This window comes from Diuraphis noxia, unplaced genomic scaffold (assembly GCF_037042655.1).
Source record: "Diuraphis noxia isolate RWA-SAM2 unplaced genomic scaffold, SU_Dnox_SAM2 contig0002, whole genome shotgun sequence".
NCBI classification, from domain to species: domain Eukaryota; kingdom Metazoa; phylum Arthropoda; class Insecta; order Hemiptera; family Aphididae; genus Diuraphis; species Diuraphis noxia.
Window position 1 is genome coordinate 60,592,378 of NW_028301712.1, and position 22,177 is coordinate 60,614,554.

A 22,177-nucleotide genomic window follows, 5' to 3' on the forward strand; every position below is an offset into this window, starting at 1 on the left:
TAACATTATACAAAAGCAAATCAAAAGCACACGGACACAATATAGCCTTCCTAAGACAACTATAACTCTCGACCGTAGCAGGTGCGTAAAATATAATGTGTTTTTGTAAAACGATCACCTCGGGCCCATTTCAACCTAACCTATTCACCGTATTGAGAGAGGTGCAGTGCTCTCAGTGCTGACGAGTGGGTGGTTGGACGCGTACGGCCAAAAACACAAAAAAATCTGCGACCAGCTATTTATATATACATAATTATATTATATTATACATAATACGGTTGCGGTCGTAATATATTACAACTAAGGTGCAAAAAGGGGTGAAAAAATACCCTTAACGATGGCTGTGGTGGCCAAAACTGTTTCACATAAAACGCACACGTATATCCGCAGCTATACCTTTGGTTTCTGCCGGGGCCACCCCTGCCTCGACCATGGTATAAAAACGTTTGCTCGCCGTGTGGTGTAGTTTGCGGGCTAATGTTTGCGAATTTTATTGTGCACCCGTTTTTAAGTGGGCTTAATTGCACGATTATCGCACCGAAAATGTCGTTTTCATACCTTTTTATCGCGTCCCCCGCGAAGCAAAAGTGCAACGGCGGGTGGGTTAAACGCTGCGATATATCACACGGCACTCTATACGAGCTGCAAGCACCGCACACACGCAGTCGTTCCGAGGGTCGTAATATGTATAATGCTATGTGTTATTATCATAATATTGCCACCGGTATGGGTATAACAATTCAGGAGATCGTATGTACTGCAGGTACGTGGTCGTATTGGATGAAATTATGTTTAAATTTTTGTTTCCCGAATTCAGAATAACTTTTTGATACGATTACATAGGTATTCATATTTTGTGTTAAACTTAAAAAGAATACTGCATTAATAACACAGAAAATCAACACATATGGTAATAACTATAATAGTATATTGAATTTTAATATCCCTAAAATTGTTGTATACATATAACCGGCAATCTATAATATTATACATTGCACATAAAATCACTGCTACAAAATATGTTATAAATTCAATGTCAATGTTTGTATGACATAAATTAATGATTTTAGTATTATAATAATCACAATACCAATATTATTTCATCGACTATCTATGAAAAATCTAAGGTTAAAAAATATATTTGGAGAAACGAATAAAATATTGAAAATAGTTTGAGACTAATAATAATATTATAGTTATAATATTATTATTTATGTAAAAGTCGGTGAGCCAAGTTCTTGGCGTCTAGATTCTCGTAAAATTGAAAAGTTTAAAAATAAATAAAACTTAATTCATTTGAATAAAAGTTTTATGGTTTTTTATGCATCTGAAAATGCTTTAATAATTCAGGTTCATAAAATCCAAATAAAATTAGAAAAAGGTCTCCTTTAAAAAAAGTGTGCCTCTTTTTTATACCAAACACTTAAAAATAACTGTATAATATAATAATGACTGTAAAATATTTAAGATTTCAAACTTAATATACTTGTAAATTCATATATGTATAATATCTTATATAATGTACATACGTGTAATATGGTAAAATATTGACGTACCGGATAATACATTTTAATTTACTTTTACTAATTTGAACAGTCACTAATTATAGTTAAAATAAATATTAAAGATGTGGATTGAATCGGTCTTAAACTATTGGTAACTATTGGTTTTCAGCATTACAAGATCTAACGACATGGGCATATTATATGAATAAAAATACGATTTGAAGCCGTATTATTACTATTATTAATTGTAATATTTAGCGTAATGAAACGGATTACCTTATTAAAATAGCTATTAAACGGAATTGAAAAATATTTGAATTTTTAAAAACAATTTATAAAATAACAAATAAATTAATAAATGGTGGAATACGTTCTAGGAATGAATGATTTTAAGCATTGCATAATTCCATTAGCGATGATAATTACAATGTACGAGTATACTAAATGATTAATGCACACGTTTAAAGCACTTAACACATCAATCAACTTGAAAATATTATTTAAAAACTATCACCTTAACAAGAATCCTGTTGTGGTAAATAGTCACTGCTGAACGCCGGATGACGTAATGTTTTGATGACTATGAAAATGTCTGTATAACTATACGACTTATCTTAAATTGTAAACGATAGTACTATTGTTATAGATAATAGATACAACACTATAACAAAAATAAAACAATGATTTTACTTATTTATATTATTGATGTATCAGTGTATTACAAACATGATGTCGAACGTTATGTACCTAAAATGCCTATATAAGACGCCGTGTTACCACACTCAAGAATTACTGCGAAAATGGATCTAATAAGCCTCAGCGTTGAAGTTAATAATAAAACAGATAAAAATAACGTCAAATTGTGCACTTCGTATATTGTCTTAGTTGGCTGTCATGATGAATATAATCATTTATTTTATTAAATAAGTTATAGAAATAAACTATTTAATATATTTATCATAATATGATTTTGTTAATCGCATGAACGGTATTTGGATACCTTGGTGAAATGAATTTGTCTTACGAAAAAATTATTTATTGATAAGTTTATTTTTTTAGTTACATTATTGTAATTAGATCTTCTATTAATTACATTATAAATATAACAGAACTAAACATTTTAATAAAAATTAATTTATAAATATTAAAAAATACCAATAATTATGGTTAATTGGTACCGGCTCGAAAAAATATTTAAAATTGTTAATCATGAATAATTCTATTTATAATATGATTAGTCCACATATAGAATATTTAAATTTTAAATTAATAAATATATTATTATCAATAGCAAACTGCTCAGAATATTATTTTAATCTTTACAAATTGACCACTCATCCTTAATTTAATTTATATCTAATAATAAAACTCAAAACCATACTATTTTAGGGGAAAAAATCACTACATTACTATTTAGTAGAGTAACTAGAATTCTTGCAAGAGGAATATTAAATGGTTATTAATTATTATAAATATTTTAATACATACATAATATTATAAACTAGGTATACATTTGATTTTAATAAACAACAATATGTACACACACATCTGTTATGAACAATAGATTTAATGATAATAGTAAATTATAAAATAAAATAAATCTTTCTTAAAATGTACCAAATTCATGTAATAATTATATACAGCTCAAAGGAGCCTTTGGCCAACCCACTAAAATATTCCCGTCAGATTCACCACTGTTCTGTACAGATTTCTAATTTTCAATTTTTATCTTTATAATAACTGTGTTCAATCAATATTTTAGGAGTTTATATATTTTTGGTAAAAAAAATGGGCACTTATAATTATTATAAAATAAATGTGATTAAAAATAAAAAACGGATAGGAAATATAACGAATTTCTTAAATAACAATCAAATCACTAATTATTTACTTTCCACACACAATATCACGTGGCAGAGCTCTAAAGCAATCATTCTTATATGTTTTTACGAGACATAAATTATATAGATACAATATTATTATCTTTTATAACGATTCACGGATGAACATCACGATGACAAAATTACGGCTGTAGACCCTTGTTAGCTATCATCAAACAACGAATAGTTATAACAACATTTTTATTTTTAGTCTACGTTGAAATATATATTGCGTACCTACAAACAGATTTTAATTAGTTATTTTGCATAATATACAGGGTGTTTTTTAATGAAGCTTTCTAAATGGACTCATAAAGTATGTAAGATTTTGCTCGTTGTTTTTTTTTTGAGAAAAAAATAAAGCGAATGATCAACATTAAATATTTTGAAAACGATTAGAAAAAATGTAAATAATTTATTTTATTAACTATAAAAGTGAATTACTATTATTATAACATGACTATCAAATAAACTAACATATATATAATAATATTATTATTATTAATAATAAATTTTTTTTATTTATTAATTTTATTGTGTCGCGTATTTTTACAATGTCATAATTTACAAATTTTGATTATATGTTTACATAGTATTTACAATTTTTAATTTTTAATTGTTTACAATTTTTACTAATTTTTGGATAATTATATGTCCAGATCCGTGTCTTCTTCGGGTGAGAGTAGTATATCCTGTGGTAGCCGTGGTTTTAATCTTAGGTTGACGGATTTTCTGCCGATTTTATGAAGAAGTGCTTCGTCAGCTTTGTGAAGTTTTTCGTGAACATTTTTGAACTAATTCAATTAACTTTGTGATAAATAAATTGAGAATTTGGTCCAATGGCATCACACTATCACTAATCTGTGCTATTAAAATATATTTTTAAAATCATCTATCTCAGAAATTCGTAGTATGGTGAATGGCTTACCTTATAAGGTTTTTTCTCACAATGGTTAGTGTTTTTGGGTTTTTAATAGTAATTTGTACTTTAATAATGCTATATAGTATTATCATAGAAGATTCTGCTTTTTTATAACATTTAAACAGTTATATCTTATATATGGTCTATATGGTAATAAGCTATAATGGTTGTACGACACTTGGGCGCTGGACAATATTGGGCGTGGACATTTGGGCACGGAAAATTGGGTGCGTGACAATTGGGCGCAATGACAATTAGGTGCCGTACATTTGGGTGCAAGAACATTTATTTATTTATTCAAATTATAATAATACTATTATGCAATATATCTACTTAAAAATATTAAATCTACACAATTTTTAATAATTTAATTTATAATCAATAATTTTTTAATGAACACAAGTATATTTGATTAGATATATAAAGCTCTTTCATTAGTTAAAAACTGTAAGCACAGTTTTGTCTTTCAAAAAATAAAAATGAGAAAAAATCATAAAATTATACTTAAACGCTGATTATCCGGATGCCTATTAACCGGACGGGCAAAAAAAAAAAAGGTTTAATGATAATTTTAATTGAATTGAACAACTGTGGATATCTAACCATAGTCCGTTTCGTAAATTTTTCAAATAATAAATATCAATGTAAAAAAAAATAAAAAAATTAGAATTTTAAAAAGTATTGATATTTGCTCCCAATTGTCTTGCACCCAATTCTCATTGCGCCTAAAAGTCCCGCACCCAATTTTCCGCACCCTATTGTCCCGCGCCCAATTTTCTGCACCCAAGAGTCGGCATACCAGCTATAATATCATTTACACTAAACTTTTCAGGAGCCAATAAACCCTATAAATTAGATAACATATTTAATAGCAAGAGATAAGTTAAATAATATTTAGAAAACACTTATTAACAACTTATTTATTTCAGTAAATTTAATTTTAAGATTTTTTGTATATTTGTTTATTGTTAATTTTTTTTTTACCGTTCGTTAATCAATAAAAAAAACCAATACAAAAAAAATGGATATCAAAAACAATTGACGCGGTAGATATGTATAATATGATAAAAATATCTCCAAAATATTGATGTTACTTAAAATTTTATCGTATAAAACGTATTAATTATTGCGTACAAAAAATATTTTACATACCCGTGCGTTAAATACCAGTGTTATATTATAGCTGGTAAATGGTAATGATACCTAAGCATTTTTGAAATCTTAACAAGAATTAATTATACTGGTCGTGTTTTTTTTTTCACAAGTAATACACAATCTGTATCATTAATACAATAAGCATATGTGCTAAGAGTACATTCACAAGAAAAAAAAAATTTGATAAAAGGAGCCACCCATTGATGACACTTTCTATGGCTACATAATTACTTAGGTACTTAATAATTATTTTAGTATATTATTATACATTATTATATATTATTATTTAAGTATTTATTTTTTTTTTTTTATATTGTCGTGTTAAAAATATTTATAAAACAAACTAAGTTTGTATGTGATCCAATGTCTTTGCTAACGATATACTTGGATAGTCCGATTCCATTTCTACGAATAAACTTTTTTTCAGTTCTTATATAGTTTTGAAGATCACGCGATAACAATTGAAATAGCATTTAAACTTGTTTTAGCTCAATTATTTTCCCGTCATTTCTTGGAAGTTTTTGTCAAACTTGCACAAGTCACAAATGTTTTCTTGCAACTTTTCGACTTTCAGTTCAATTCCTGCATGCAATGTTTCGATTTTTTACTTACTAATCGTTTTTTGTCGAAACCATTAGAACTGCCATTCACCGATGCGTTGATCGGAAAACTTATTTATAAGCCTTTTTAAAGGCATTATGTATACATGATGATCATCCACCAAGCATGCACATCGCTTTTTTCTCCAATAATGCAATTATTCGAAATTTGATTTTTGAAATGTATATAAATATTAAATATACAGATTATAATAGATCATAATTTCAAATGTTTGATATTTTTATAAGCTACATCGAAATGTTCAAAAAAATTAATAATTAAATTTAGAGTAAAAAATAACGTCTTCATTCATCGAATTTTTAGAAACTTCATAGACAATACAAAAATAATTCTAAACTATTTTAATAAATGGTCATTAAAAATATTTTAAATTCAAAATAATCAAAAAAATAAGGTTGAGCATTCATGGTGTATTACCTTGTTAAATATTATACATATACAGGATTTATATGTAATATTGACACACATTAAATTATCTATCTTATATTAGTATTAAGTATTAATTACTATTTCTATTTATAATTATTATAAATTCGAACGAAATATTAAGCATAAGTTATTAAGAATTAGTTCATAAAATCTGTAATCTATTCATGACACTACAATCATAACGGTACTCAAGTATATTATATTATTTATTATTTTAATTGCACAAGTATTAATGGTATAATAATTTACGAGACAAGTTAATTTTTGTGTTTATTATATCACAGATTATTATTTTTATTTTATTTACGTTTAAATAATATCATGATGAATTTGGGGTACTATAACTATCAACCTCAGATATTTAAATATTTCCAACTGGCAAATATTATCATATCACGTATAGAAAATTATTTTCTATGTGTAAACGAGTTTAACTCTCCGACATAATATTAAACTGCTGCCGTTCACATTGTTGTTATAACATAAATATATAATATTATAATGTGTTTTGTAATAAAATGCCGAGATTTTAACGTATCTGGACTGAAAACATTTCTGAAATTTAATTAAGTGGTTTTGTTTTAAATGCTTTATTCATTAGTTTTACACACTCGAACGTAATTAGTTTTTTGAATCAAATCAACGGCACAATGATTCGTAAATGTATGTATAGTTTGGTGGAGCTCACGTATATATAAATATATATGAATACTGTTCAGTAAACAATACACTTACATATATATACATGAATGTCTACGTTAGATCGAGTTGTTTAATAATGAGTGTCAATTTAAAATCTTGTATTTAATTTCGAAATGCGTGTATTTTTGAACAGTTTCATTGTAACACAATTTCCGTTACGATAGAAAGTTCGATTAATTCATTTCACCTATACGTGCGGTAAAAAAACTCAAAGACACGTGTAGATGAGTATTAACATTTGTATAAAATAATATTGCAATGCTTTCTTTATATTTTCTTTAAATTTTCATTTAATACATTTATTATTTCTATCGAATACGTTTAAGATTATTTGGGACTGCTGTAATACTTTTATGCGTTTTTAATAAGTTTATTTAACTACTTATTGATTATTTTTGTTTGTTTCCTATACCATTCATATATCGTTTAAGCAATTGTTTTGTAATGTACATTCATCAATAATTTCATCACAATTATCTATATCACTTGTCGTAAAAATTGCGCATTGTGTAATTAAATTTTCCCCAGAAACAATCTCGCACTAGATAATAAATACCTACATATAATATTAATAACTTTACTAATAACAAAAAAAGGATGATAATAATAACAATAAAAAGAAAAATGCAATATAGCTATTAATTTATGATGATAAAAAGTGGACCTAGTTAAAACTAACCATGCAATATGAATTTATTTTTATTTTTAAATGTATTCAAAAAATTAACTACCGTAATAATACTGTATTGTTATTTAATTTCTTATAATGGTTTACTGTTAGGTTATTGATTTAATTTTAAATTTGTAAATATAATATCATACTCATAATACTCTGTAGTTTGTACATTAAGATACCTAAAATAATGATTCTAGTACCTACTTTGATTTATAAATAATTTATATAATTCAATAAATTTCAACTGGAATTGAATGAAGTAGAATTAGTTGTTGTTATTATTATTATTATTTTATTGATCTAATAGAAACCAGCGACATCATCCATTAGTTGTTAATTATTATATTAGTTACTATTTTTTCTTCATTGTATAAAGATTATTAATCATATATTTTAAATTAAATTGAAAAATGTTAACTAGTTGTTATATTAATTAACTATAGTAAATAATCTTGTGTTCAATATTAAAGAAAAAAAATTTAGACTTAAATAACAACATATTATATACATGACATTATTGACATTTACCATATTATAATAGAGGTGTATGCATAGAAAAATTAAAGATACATAAAATAAACATAGTTATCTGAATATATGATAAAATATGCTCTAAAAACTAATACGTGATTTATCGACTGATCATCAAAAATAAAAATGTTCAAAAGTTAAAATTTTTAACGAACAAAATACATTTTTGTATATAATACGCTATAGTAATACAGCAGTACCTAGTAGATATGGGTAACTTAATATTCATTTCTAAGAAAATAAACCAAGCCAATGCATAAAAAATTGGAAAACAAGACCCAAAGACGTAGATGGAGTATAATTATAAGCACATTAACCTAAAACAAGACTTGTGTAAGTCTAATATTATGATTATTGTATAAACAATGGAATAATAAGCACACTCGCCGGATATCCGATGTCGCTTCATTCACTGGGTGGGTTAGTTGGCAGGTGGAGCCGGGGATAATAATTATTAAGCTTATTCGCGCATCCCTACCAAGGGGTTGAACCATGGTATATAACGATGATATATTGCATTGAAGACGGATTGCTGTAGATTTCTAGGCAGTGCAGTCATAAGTTATAATAATATATTACATTATATTATGTACATGCGTACGAATTACTGGGCCTCAAGACAATGTCTGGCCAAAGCTGTCTGGGCAAGTTCACATGTATATAATATAAATCCACGAGAATCGTGTGTATGCCTTGAAAGCTTCTACGCGTACAAACCCTCCCACTGTCACAATATTCGTAATACCTAGTCACACTGACTCGAACTTGGGGAGAGGATAAAACATAATTATTTTCTACGTGGACTAGAAACGTACACATGGATTTATCAGCGCCAATATGCCAGATAATTAAGGTACCTTCAAAGGCTATTTCCTTTATGTGGGTAACTTTATTACTGTTTTTAAGTTTTAAAAATTATCAAAAACGATTTTGGATATGGATATTGTATTATTATTGTCATTATGATGGAAGTTTTTTTGGTTCACTCCAAACAAATTCAAAATCAAAAATTTCGGCATATGTATCCAAAAAAAAAATTTGAATAACTATTGTCCGATGTGCGAAAATTAGTCCCCCACTTAAAAATGTATTTAAAATTATATACTGATTAAGTAAATTGATTTACAGGATTCATTTCCTATTATAAAAATTAAGATTATTGGTTGTTGGTAAGTATTAGTACAGCCCTACCCTTTAAGTTACGGTTAGGACTTTAAATGGTATATCAGAAATTTGCAAATTAAACATTATCTATTTCTCAATTTTATTTCTTTTATAACGTACTGCAAATTATTTGCATAATGTTAGTACCACATGTTGAAGTAGGTATAGTATGCTTCATATGAGTGGTCGGTCTGCACGAAGTTGCCTCGCCCCAATCTTATTTCTGAAAATAAATCTGCAAAATGAGTGCTTAATTTTCAAATAAACTTTTTTGGTGGGAGAGGAGGAACTTCACTCATGGCATCATACGTTGCTTTGTCGAATAACCGATCATATGATATGATCACCATATATATAATTACCTATTTATCATACGATAGGTGAGTATACTACAAAGGCTGCATGTAAACACACGAAGGTACACAATAATTGTGTAAGCACAAGACGCGATTTGCGTGAAGCAGCTTTCGATTGAGTATAATAATATTGTGTTTATCATCAACAACATCCGTTCTGTGACCGAGTCGGCGCTAAAACAACGTTCGCTCGCCGTTATCGAAACGTTTACGGTCCATTCCACTCGGTTTGCGAGCCAAGCCGTATTTTTTTCCCCGGCGACCTCCATAGGAGGAAAACCGTATATTAGGTAAGTAATAATAATAATAATTATCATCATCGCGTTATTCGTGCGCGTATTATCAACCATCGCAGTGGATTATACCTATATAATGCGTGTATTTATATCACACCGACTACAACTTACGCGGTGTAATGATATCAGTATAATATTTTATAGGTACGTTAAACCGTTTAGATAACTATACAGCGGCGGCGATAGAATAATAATAATATATAATAATAACAACGTCCGTCGGATGATAGATTTCCCGTTATTAGAAACTTAAAAGTAATGATACACAAATCGAGCCAAATATTATGTTGTATCAAAACGTTTGTATAGGTATTGATATTTTAATAGTACGAGTTATATTTTGTTCTCATAAACATTTGATAAAATATAATTTTACAATTATTTTTATACCGACAATTATTTTATTTTTACTTGAAAAATAACTATTTCTGGTAGAAGTAAATACTGCACTTAGTACTTATCAAATATGCTTTAGGTGTAGGTATGTCAAAATAAAAAAAAAATGTTAGTACACATAAAATAAATATTAAATTAACAGTTCAAACACAGAACATTTATATCATACATAATGACGTAGAAACTATCACTTTTTAGGTTTTTGCTCATTTTTTATCCAGTCAAATTAAAAATATATTTAAATGTTACTTTTTGTAACTTAAATATTTATAATTTATAATTTGAGACACTATTATATATCATCATATTACATATGCAGTCATAACAATGCATTGGGCTGTTCAAAACCACGGATGTTTATCGTGGGCTTACTCAGGTGAGAAGTATTGGATGAACTGGCAAAAAATAAAATCGGTTCAAGCACTATAACAATTTAAACACTATAGTTACCTATGTATCAACTTTTTAGTTTGTATGGTTTTAATTTACAAATTAATGTGATATACTTTTTAAATTATATTTTCAATGATTCAAAGCAAACGCATGTTTAAAAATCAGGTTTTCTCCTCCCCGTGACAAAATAATTTGACAGTCACGACTTATGTCTACTGATTATTATTTATTAATAACCTACGCTTGTGTAAAAACACCCAAACAAAATCATATTTTTCAATGGATATCACTGTTAAATAGTCGTTTGAGCGTTTAGCTGGTGCTTCCGATTCGTTTGTTCCTCCCAAAAACTCGTTATGCGTGAGAGTGTTATACGCGGTACCACTATAATAATAATAATAATATAATATTTTATTTACAAACCATAACTTTTTTCTTCGCGGTCTGACAGGAAATTAAAAAAGTAATTAACCACACTCACGACGAGAAACGACATGACGACTCTATTATATATAATATTAGGTATTCAAACACCGTTTTGACGTAGTTAATACATGATAGAATCGTAATAATCTCTGCGTATCGACCCCGCGATGAGAGAGGTAGTACCTAAAATATGGCATCCGTCGTACGTCCTTCACCCACAATTCTCGAAGGCGGACGAACAAAAATTCACAGAGCATAATATTAACTATACGTAGATTGACGTATACGTATCTCCAAATGCGTGGATTTTATTATTTCGTAACGCGTGTACAACGCACATAATTATATAAATCAAAATGTCGCTGTGACCGAATCGTTTGATAACGTCCGAAAAAAAATCCTATTTCCGATTTAATACGAAATCGAGATTCCAGAACGATTGTATCAAAGTTGCTATACGATTACACGGTTATATATTATTATTATTATAAAGATTCGTTATAAACTTATAAAGTTTCCGCATATACATGTGTGTCTCAGCGTAAATTACGTTATAGAATCGTGCAAAGTTTAACCATAAAGTTTCGCTCTGAACGAAATCCGATTGATCGGTTATATACTTCACCGATAACGTATCAATGTTATTTTCCCCTGACTTCAAATGTAATGTACTGTACTTATTTCGTTCATCACACAGTTGCAATAATAAAATGTTTATTCCCGCTGCAGTCATGCATAAAAGATCCGATGACCGCTGTAAGATTATTGGTTAATAGGTTAGTTTAAGTTAAATTGACCTAATCCTATAATGTCTCGTGATTGTTATGATTATACTATTGATTGATGCAATTTTTTTAAATTTCAACACGACGTATAAAACAAATGAGTATATCAGAGCCATCGTTAACCAAATATAATATACGAAAACGAAACCAATAACAAATTTTAGATGATATGAGTTGTTAACAATATCGAACTCATCATAATATAAATCTTGTGTACTGTATATTAAATTATACGTAAAACCAAATTGGTAGATACCGACAGTTTATATATTTGCCAAAAACCAAAAAATTAAAATTAATAGCTACTGTAAATGCAGTTTTATTTATGGAAACATTTAAAAAAAAGCGAAAACTACTTATTATATTATGAGCACATAATTTATAATCGTAATATCGATAATATTTCATCTTTGTTCTATGCACTGTATGGTTCATAAAAAATTTCAATTTTAGTATTATCTTTTTGAGGATTGCGCCCGCTGATATATTTTGAAAGAAGCTTATTAGTGACGTACTTGAAATGACTGCTCGTTAGGCCCAAAAAGTGCATCAATGCAGCATTTTACTGCGAAGTAGGTTTATGATATATATACACATTGTATAGCGAAGTTATACTTCAAGTCATAAGTATAGAATGCTATATAATACACTTCCGGAAAAATATCTACAGCGGAAAACTCTCGACAAGACTTATTTATAATATATATGTATATACGCGATATACAACGTCAAACGATATTTTTTTTCCAGTCCTTCAATTCCACGCACACGCCCCGGTTTTCTCTGACGCCAACCAAAATCAGATCGAGACGATCAACAGTGACCGAACCGCAACACACAATCGTTCGTTGATTGTCGTGTATGTCAGCTTGTTGCGGATAATATATAATATATATAATAATCACACGACGGCGGCCACGTGAATGGTCCACAAATTATCGTTTCACAAACGATGCGCACGCGACCCAATCGTCCCGAGGAAAGAGCGGCGCACGCGACAACGCTTCGCTGGAAAATAGCAGCGCCGGCGGAAATATGCGCTCGTTAACCCGACGATTGTTTTTCCCGGCCAGCGGAGGAGGCCAATAACCCGGAGGGACTTACAAATGTTTCTACGCATATTGTGTGTGTGTGTATGTGTGTGTGTATGTTTAAATATGACATAACCAAACGTAACTATTTTTTTTTTTTAGGACAGTTGTCCCAAAATCCTTCGGCATCATGTGCAACGATAACAACGATCAGACTGCTGCCCCTAAGTCATGGAATACGTTAAATAACCACGTACCAAGGACTTCTTTATGGTTATCGTAAAATCGTAACTTAGACTAAGCAGAGTCAGGTGTATAAGACCAATTTTGTTTTAAATTATGACACCGTATTGTGCGATTTTTGTACCTATGAAATCTACACGATCAGCCCAAGAAAATGTGTGTTCTGCAATTATTGTAAGACGTAGATTTCCTAAAATATTTTTGTTGTTTTCGTTCAACAGCTGATCATAAAAGTAAAACGTTCGCATCGGAATCGTATATTTGCATACGTTATAAATGTTATAATAACATCATATTTTATCATAAGTGCACTTCAAAACACAGTAAGTTATATTAATAGTAGTTATATGAATAATTTATATTTTAATACTTTAAGTTTAAAAAAACTCGTTTTGAAAATGCCTGAAATATTCTCGTTCAACTGAAAAATATTTATGCATCCATAAAAATATATTTTTTTTATGTCACTTATTTAAACAAACAAACAATAATTAGATTTAGAATGAAGTGCAGTGAAATAACTTACTACTTATATATTGATTCTACGATGACGATGTGTATTTATTTTTTATTTTATACACATGCGTACTTTGATGTTTCTATACTTATCAGTCTAGTACATATTAAAATAATCTGATGATCCTAAAAAATCAAAGTACGTCACGAGGAATACATAAGAATATATGTGATCATTAGTAATTATTTGACTCTTATACGTGTGGATAGTGTTAAACAATCGAGTCCATTTAAAATGGGAGGATAAAAGATTGGAAGATGAAAGATATTGTGTGAAATAAAGTGTAACTTAATCGCCTTAACCTTATTGTATAGTATGCAATCTAAAAATGAATGATTCGAATCCCATTACAAAGTTACTATGAAATTATTTAGCCTTAACGCCTCATGATCTTTAAAAATTAACGCTTACCTCCCACAAAGATTAATCAGTCGAAATTTTAACCTTTTTTCCTTTCGAAAAAAAGCAAACAAGTTTTTTAAACAACGTTTCGTATAGTACATTCGTATTTCGTATAGTAACACAATTATTCACATTTGTTGGAAAAATATTGTTATAAAAATACCTCTAGCTTTTGGTATCCAGTGTTTTTTCCTTATTTGCATTAGTTAGGTACATAATTTGTGAGCAAAATAAAAATTCTCAAATGCTCCTATGATACATATCTACACATATGTCTGAAAAAAAATATGAAAAATATGAAAAGTCTCTAATACAAATAATATAATAATTAGTGAGTATAATATTATATATAGGGTACTTATAATATTATTATATTAATGAAATTTATATATTAATCCATTTATCGCAAGACACTCATTATTTAAAAAAAAAAACAGTTTTTGAAAATGTTCCTATGAAGTAATATATTATGAGGAGTACCTTTGCTTTACCACTCTGATATATACACACTTACATATGTTATTTTTTTGGTTATTTATTACTAATAACTACTCGTCCAAAATTTGATTTACAAACATCGAACTGAAAATATATTCTACTCAGAAATGAGGAATCAAAATTTACTTATGTAGGCATTAAAAAATAAATTAGTTTGATGATGATAAAAAAATAGTTTAACTATGTATTATTTTAAAGACTTGAATGTGATAAAAAAAATTAATAGTTTCTGAAATAATGTGTGTCTTGCAGTGTGTTATGCTTCACCCGTTATACCAAATATTATCGTTCGGATAACGTTTCCGATTATATATTTTTAATGATTTTATATGCAGCGATTCACTCAATACGAATCTATTTAAAATCTCTACACTTGTGTGCGGCTCCTATTATTGCGATTAATCAAGACAGTGGTTGTTTCAAATTTATTATTTATGATCAAGCCGAAATAAACATTATTTAATAACGACGACTTGGATATAATAAGTGATTTCGTGCAGTGCCCACATATAAAATGAATTCACATCCGCCATCGTCCCCCTCGTGGTGTCAAATTGATCGTGAAAAATTCAACGACGATTATTCGCGATCCGGGTAATGAAATATAAAAAAATCAAAAAAAAAAATCACCCCATTAAAATATTTGACTGCGAGGGTCGGTAAGTTGGTTACGTTAGTCGAGACACACTGCGGCGTCGGGACTCAGCACGGTAAATAGTTCTTGCGGCCCTCGACATGTTCAATGTAATTTGTTTGTATGTGTGTGAGCGAGTGAGTACGATTCTCGTTCACACGATTTGCCGGAGACCCTTCAAAATAATACGAAAAGACCCCATGAGCACGGCCAGAAAAAATTCTCTTATTTATACGTTTCCTTACTATGCGTATTATATATGATTTAGAGATACCGTCGTCATCGTCGGACTAATGATTGTCACGCGTCATTACCCCCGAGTCGGAGCATCGCCGATGTTGCTGTGGTGAGATACCCGGGAAAGGAATCGTTATTATTATTATTATTATTTTCGGAGGTCGTTAATATTATACTTTTCTTCTTCGTTTTAATTTATGAATTTCTACATTGTGACCGCTACGACTAATATGTTTTCACGTCTCCGGGTTAGATGTCATCGTTCGCGTGTTGTATATTAAACATGTTATATATAATATAAGAAACCGTTGTCATCGGCATACGCAGACGCAGTGTTCATTTTTCACGTCGCCCGCGGGGTCGTGCTGTATTATTATCATCACTGTGATGAACGAAGTAAAGAATAGTCATCGCGGGAGGCACACTGCAATATTAATAATATATATTATAATACTACACGAATGCGATTTTAAACAAGTCTATGTAATAATATATAATATACATTTGAGTAGGCACTTATAATTGAATAGTTGTTCATCAGCCCATCAAATCGCTTGTCCTATGCAAATTAGACGAGTAACGCAAATTTGATATTCACCGCGTGTTGACTGGTTACCTGCGTCCATCTAAGACCTTGTACCGCGTATATAGTAAAGTACTTTGCAGCACCAGAATCGAATACTTGTACAGTTTCATAACGTCAGTCGTTTGTACTGTTTGTTATTATCGTTAACCAGCCACAACATGAAAAACATGCATAATTAAACTATAGGTTATAGTCATTTCTCTTCAATAACGAGGTATCCCGTTTCCTTTTATGTCTCCATTTTAAACCACTATATATAAATAAGAAATCATAAGAATTTAAAACAGTATTCCTATCTATTATATAAGTGCAAGAATGTTTAAAAAAAAATGAAATTGACAAAATAATAACAAACAAATAAGTTCATTTATTACATATCACACCAAAAAACACTTCGTTATAACTCCGTGTAAATAAAAGCTAAGTTAAAAAAAAAATTAAATTTAGTAATGATGAAATCTTTAAAAGACGTGATATAATATAGAAAATAAGTTAAATGCCATTTTAGAAATACCTATGATGACAAATAAGATTAATTGTAATTTTAAATACTTAGTCAACATATTGTTTATATACATTATTAATTACCAAAAATAGGAGTGGTTAGTGAATACTTTTGCGTTTATTTAAGTATATTTATATTATTCTACATCCTGCAAAGTAGTAGAACAATATGTTAACTAAGTATTTAACAATATAATTGATCTTACTTGTCGTCATAGGTATTTGTAATATTATAAAATGGCATTTTACTTAGTTTCTATATTTTTTTTTATTTTAATTGTTTACGGCATCAACAGAGAGGTTAGCCGGCGTTACATTTTTTTGAATTTACATTACTTACTTGCATACATCGCTTAATTGCTACTTATTACCTATATTCACATATATACATTTTTACCTTAAGTTCTAATTGTTATTTAAATCAGTTGACGCAGTCATGTTGTGTTCTCAAGGTTAAAAAGTCTTTTAGCTGTCTCGGGAAGTGGGTGCTAGCATCTCGTATAGTGTCTCCGAAAGTTTCAGTTCAATACGCCTTTCAATGAATTGTCGACATTCTGACAGTATAATATGCTTGACTGTAATAAGTTTCCATATTATATCACGTCTTTTAAAGATTTAATCATTACTATTTTTTTTTGTTTTTAATTTAGATTTTATTTACACGTGGTTATAACTAAGTATTTTTGGTGTGATATCAGCTATTTTTTTTATAAGATAAGTTCCGATTTTATTTGACTGTATATGATAATAATTAATAATATTATTATTTTTAAGAACTGATGTGTGGGCTTGAGTATAGATGGACCATGATGGCGAATCACAGAATGAAGAGCATATAATTTGCCATCGACCTTAATTGTTGCCACGGGTAATGAATTAATCACCAGGTTGTTTATTTTATTATTAAAATTTTAAAATTTTAATCTAGTTTCACACCACTACCATCGAGCTGGATTGAGTAAAAATATAGCATAGTTATATGAACCATTGCCATTATATATTTTTTAGGTTTATTTAAAATTTAAGCAACAAATGAATACCTAAAAGTTAGAAATAAAATCTAATATATTAGTTTGTAATAGAATATTATATAGTATAATATACAATATAGAGCTATACAAATATTTTAAATTGAAATTAGTTATAAAAAAACCCAAAAACCTATATTAAAGGATGGAACAAAACTCATTTTATGAGTCTATCGAATACACACTTGTATATTACAGAAATCAATGGTTAACAATCATCCACGATATCTGATAAAAAAGATGACAAACCTATGCCTATATCTTAGGATTTAACAGAGTTGAGAGATCATCCACTATAATTAGAGTATAACAATTTCTCTATATTATAAAGAAATACATACCATTATAACAGTTGAGATTGTTGGTGCTGACTAAAATATCTGTGTGTGTGTGTTTTTTTTTTTTTAATATTTGAAGGAAAAAAGAAAATATGCGCTTAGAATCAAAAAAAGTTTGGAGGAAAATTAACAGCTGAAGAAACGTATCTATTATTCATGGAGTGCAGCGCTACTGCCAATAATAATTTATATTATGCTATTTATACCTACCATATTAAATATTATAGGTAATAGATACATACAGAACACAGGTGAAATTCGATCAATGAGTATGACGTGTATAACGTACAATAATTCACCCACCACTTCGATCTTATTACGCACTCGTCAGCGTACAAGACTCGAGGATCACATATACACCCCTTTCGACTGCCAATCATTCCGAGCCGTTCATGAACCGGTCGTATTTATTTACCATACATTTCATATTGCAATATGCTACTCTCCATCACTCGCGGTGCACTGCTTTCACTAAGCCCATCCTTAGAAATTATTCCCATCACGGTCTACACAAAACCGGTTTAACCCTATCATGTATTTGAAATCCTCCGTTTTACACCTTTTTTTCCGTCTGAGGAAACAAAAAGATTGTCCGCCCTACGGATGCTATACGATGTGCCGAATCGGTACGTTTTCACTGTGGTTCAATACAAAAGTGATATTATACTTAAACAGGGTGTTTCACCATGTATGCTCACCCTCATTTTTCGTTTTGCAATAAATTTATAATAATTCTGATTTTTAGAATATTATTAATTTATATTAAAGACCATACTTTGAAATTCTAGAAAGTTTTTGCACTGTATACAAAGAGTGTCTTGTGGTTATTAAATCTAATTATTTTCAAATGAGAGAGCTTTTTATACTGTACATTATATTTTAACGAATAATTGTTATGAAAATATTGATAAAACTAATTTAAAATTCAAACAAGTAGTATCACAGTTATCAAATTGTTTATCCTTTGAAGTAATGACTACAATACAGTAAAGTACTTGAAGATTGATGGTATTATTACACCGGCAATTCTAAAATAGATGAATTTTTTAAAAGCCAATAGTTTTTCATGTTTAATGATGATTAAATTATTATAAACTATTAACTAGTCAATTTCCAGCAAATAAGTTAGCTCCAAACAAAGCCTATAATATTATGCATAAATATTATTTTTTATGACGTTTTTATTGGACGCCGTTGTTTATTTGATATGGCAACAATTTCCTAAAATATTCATCTGACAATGAATATGGTTTATAAATATAATCAAATTAAAGTTGAAATGAAATATCCAGACAAGTTTAATAACGACATGAAATATAACTAACACTGTAGTAACACAAAATTTTACGTTCACAATGTTTAAATGTTTGATTTGTTTCGGGTTTTATGGTTAAACAAACTCCAATATCTCAAATTGTTATTACTTGATAATTTACAAAACACAACTCCTGGGCAGTCAGACGTTTTTCACACGAAGTGATTCAATAATAACTATATACAATATCGGAATTCATATAAAAGCGTTATTTAAACTTTTTACTGGTTACTAAACAAATGGAAAAACGGAATAATATTAAAACGACGTTCGTTTTACTGCACAAAATGGAAAATAACTCTAATGATATACCTACCTAATAAGTGATGTAGCTAAAGTAATATTTTAAAACTATTAACTTGTATTTACTTTTTATTAATTTATTACGAACTTAATTTTATTATTTTGAAACTATTCAAAAATCAAGTGTCATTTTCACATTACACACAACTACATTATTTGTGAAATGAACTCGAACCTATCACTTGATCAGCTTACGAACATCATACACGCGTACAACAATGAACGATTAATCGATCACTGATATTTAAATAACTAGAAAAATTATAGTACCAAACTCGAATGAACTTGGCTCTTAAAAAGTTTCACACTTTTTATAAGAATTTCCCAAATAATAGAAGTTGGCACAAATTTAGTTAATAGTTTTCAATTTGATCGAATATCTTTTGAATAAAATCTTAAACAATTTTGTTTTTAGCAGTAGTCAAATAAACGAATGGTTAGCATTCTAAAATTTCTCGTACTCACGTGTTTATAAGGCGTCACATAATATTTATTATTTTTAAAATAATTAATGAATAAATAATAATAATAATAATCTCTTAATCTCTTATCCAAACAATATAATAAATCTACCAATATACCAATATACGTATGACAAAAATTACGGAAATATGAGCAGACTTTTTATACATCGTGTATAGCAAGCATATAAATAATAAAACACATAATACAATTTATAAAAATTTAAAATAACGATTTGACACGCAGGACTTCCTATTTATAACGTCTGCCGCAACAACAAAGCTGAACATTAAAAATCGAATTCATCAGCCACCAAACATTCACACAAAACAACCAAATGCAACGGTGTTATTTTATTCTTAATACCGTGAAATCATAATAATAATATAATATTAATTTAAGCAATTTCTTCCTATTATTGTATATCTAATACAATATGTACCTCGAAAATAATAGACAATATAGTGCAATTATTTTGGCAGTGATGTCACCTAGATTTTAAAACAATTTTTAAATAAAATAGTATAGTCATTAACAACGACGATTCAGACAACTTTTTTATTATGAATACACAAATTCCATTATTTTTGAAATATTACTAGGTTTTATTTATACTCGTCTAAAATCTCGTTTTACCAGTCTAAACATAATAAACACGTATGCGTCATTATAATATGTATCTAGATATGTATGTGTATAAATACTGCAAAAATACCGTTGTCTCAATAACTCTTTTTCATTTGGTTTATTAGGTGTGTTGTATAATGTTTTTATCATAATAATAAAATTAAATAATATAATATAATATATGGTCAAAACAGTATAATAAATCTTGCCAAATAGACGTGTGGCAAAAATCTTGTTTAGATTAACAGATTTTTCCATATTCTAGTATATTGCGATTATAATACAACAATTTACACAGATTGAAGAGTCTAGTTAGCGCTCACAGCATTTCCTTATAATATCGTCAGACGCCACGATGTTGTAATATTCGACTTCTAGCAAGTGTCATAATATGTTACGTTTATATAATGTATAAATAGGTATGTACTACACGGTTATAACGCCTGTAAATAATTATGATAAAAATAATAAAAAAAAGTTGCTAATAAATAGCACGGATAATGTTTTTTGTTTATATAAATAATTTTCAATTAAAATATATTTTATCTTCATTAAGATAAAATTATGAGGTTCATTACCACACAGGGAAAGTACCAATGGTTTTTTGCAATAATTTACCGACGCTTAATGTTATTCAGCCAACTTTTAAAAAGCGACAATAAAAATACACACCATGATACCTATATAACCATAAAATAACTAACTATTATGACTATGGGTGTCAACTTTTTTTTTAATGCAATTTTTCTTTCCCACACTATGTCTGCAGCGCAACAGTTGCACCAATATAATAATATAACTCTTACTCGTACTATTCGCGACTCGTCTCGTAGTTACACAGAAGTGTTATTTGAAAATTTCCAATTATAAAATGTAAGTAAATCTCGTATATGCTGTTAACGTGTTTAAAAAAAAAAAAAAAATTGTATATCGCACCATTCCTCATGTTTTGCGCAAGAAATGGCGAAAGCACATTGACGCATATTGTTTGTGCCTACATAATTATAATAGACGTAGACATACCAATACACACAGTACACAGCCCCGTCCGTCATACTTAGGACAGCTATATAGCTTCTTTGTAGATGAATTGAGGGTGAGAAAACATACCTAAGCAATTGCTGCTGCAGTGACGTGAAATGAATTCTTTGTTCGCTCGTCGTTGGCTCGCACAATGACCGAGTAAAATTTTCTTTCACTCATTATGCCGCCCCC